We start from the raw sequence: 2,060 nt of genomic DNA on the forward strand, positions 1-2,060 counted from the left end.
TTTTCTATTTGTTTAACATCCTGTAGACTAATCAGCTAGTTTCAATATAATTAGTCTGACTAAGAGCTCTTGTAGCCTCTTTAGCTGTCATTTCTGTGAAATCTGTGTCTTTAGAGAAGTGACAAAAGCCTGTTATTATCTAACTCAGATGAAATATTGTCACTAATGATACAAACAACTGCTGTAGTTAATAATTTATTTTTTCCAAGTGTTTTTAAATAAATTTGGTCTAAAATAGCAATATTCAGGACACAACTGAGCCCAGAGTTATAAAACGAAAGTAGCCCTAATAACTCCAAAGTCTTCTGCTTAAATACCAGTTTTTACTATGGAATTTAAGAGGAGAAAAAAATTTATTGTCAATGAAAACTTAAACTATATTTGACTTAATATTCAGATATTTCTTGCCTTACTTTCAAGGAGCCACACATATGTGCTGCCTTATCATAAAGTTGCTGTAGAAGTTGGGGATCCACCACAGAGAGTCACTGACATTACTTCCAGGGATCACCCAACCTAGAGCCATGAAATTACTGCTGCTGAGTAGCCAGCATCTCCTTGGTCAGCCCTTGGGCAGGTGATGATGTTTAATCATATTCAACTCAGAAACCCTTATACCCTTACTTTGTTGTGATAGAAGGATCACTGAAAGTGTAGGGTGTGCTACAGAACCTATTGGGTTGCAAGATGCCAAGATTTTGTGCTGTGGGGACCAGTGCATGGTGCTTAGTTTAGAGATGCTGGGACCAGTACAGCATGAGGGCCAAGATCACTGAGGGCTCATGAAGGCCAGAGCTAATTATCCAGGCACATCCAAAGCAGGGATTCTCTGCAAGAAAAGGTGAGCCAGCAGCCACTCTTGGCCAGAGTGAAGGTAGGGAAAGTTTCCTCAGCTTCCAGAGGGCTGTTGTAGGATAGCTGAACAAGGTGAGCAGGCTGAGATTTCATTGCCAGACTGGTGATCATCAAAAGGAGAATAGCATGTCACATCTTAGTTGAAGTCAGAAGTCCAATCAGTCCGTTGGTGGTCTTGGGGTCTTGACATAACAAACTAATTGAAATAAAGTATTAGCCCCTTCTTTCTTGATTTTGTTCTTCATAGTAATATACTGATTAAAGCAAAGTTCTCTTTTTGCCTATGGTACTTGAACACTACTTTATAGATTTTTATTTTTCCCTTCAAGAAAGGGGTATATTTTCTTGCTGAGTTGCAGAAATGTAACAGCATGAAGCACAAAATACCACAGCAGAGTACAAAATGTACATACCTGGCTGTTGTTAATTTCTGTGAGATTTTATGTGGTTCTAGAGCGGTGCATTATCAGAATGTAAAAACGCAATCACAGCTGATTTTCCATGGATTAATAACATAGATTAACATATTCTGAAAGGCTGAAAATCAGTAGACAGACTATTTATTTTCAATTGATTATGAATTGAAAATGGTTTCACATTTGGCTTTGGATCTGCTACTGTATGTATGGCCAAACTTCGCGAATGAAGATTTGGGAAGGGCTGTCCCCACGTGGGTGTGCCCTTCCAGAAGGGCTGTCCCCACATGGGTGTGCCCTTCCAGCCTGCTCAGTGGATTTTAGGTGAGGCTCAGCGTGCGCAGAACTGGCCCCACCATTTAAGTCCTGAGGTTCATCTGCCACGACCCAGCGAGCTTGGACGGTGCCAGTGAAGTCCTCAGGACTAGAACCTACAGCACCTGGCATTTCCCAGGAGGTCTCCCATCCAAGTACTAATCCGGGGCTGACCCTGCTTAGCTTCCGAGATCTGACGGGATCGGATGTCAGGGCTACTAAGATTGTTGAAAATGTCTGGTTGTTGTGTCAGTTAGCATAACCATTTTACTATCTTCCACTGACCCACAATAAATTTCCATGGTCAGCTTGTAAAACCTTGCTTTCAACTTTTCATACTGAAGTAGATTCTCACAGATTTACTGCTGTGATTTAGCTTCTCTTGTTCTGTTGTAGTAAAATCTGGCAAAGAAAAAGAAGCATTATCTCAGGAAACTTCAGAAATTTTTTTATTTACGTTTTAAATCACTTGTA

At 40.5% G+C, this 2,060-nt stretch overlaps 1 pseudogene; it reads right to left on the reverse strand.

Annotated features, from left to right (window-relative positions):
• Positions 1 to 1,699: 1,699 nt before the first annotated feature.
• On the reverse strand, positions 1,700 to 1,818 carry LOC139681204 (5S ribosomal RNA; annotated as a pseudogene).
• Between the last annotated feature and the right edge of the window lie 242 nt (positions 1,819 to 2,060).

The sequence above is a fragment of the Pithys albifrons genome, chromosome 1 (genome assembly GCF_047495875.1).
Source record: "Pithys albifrons albifrons isolate INPA30051 chromosome 1, PitAlb_v1, whole genome shotgun sequence".
In the NCBI taxonomy this organism is placed as follows: Eukaryota; Metazoa; Chordata; class Aves; order Passeriformes; family Thamnophilidae; genus Pithys; species Pithys albifrons.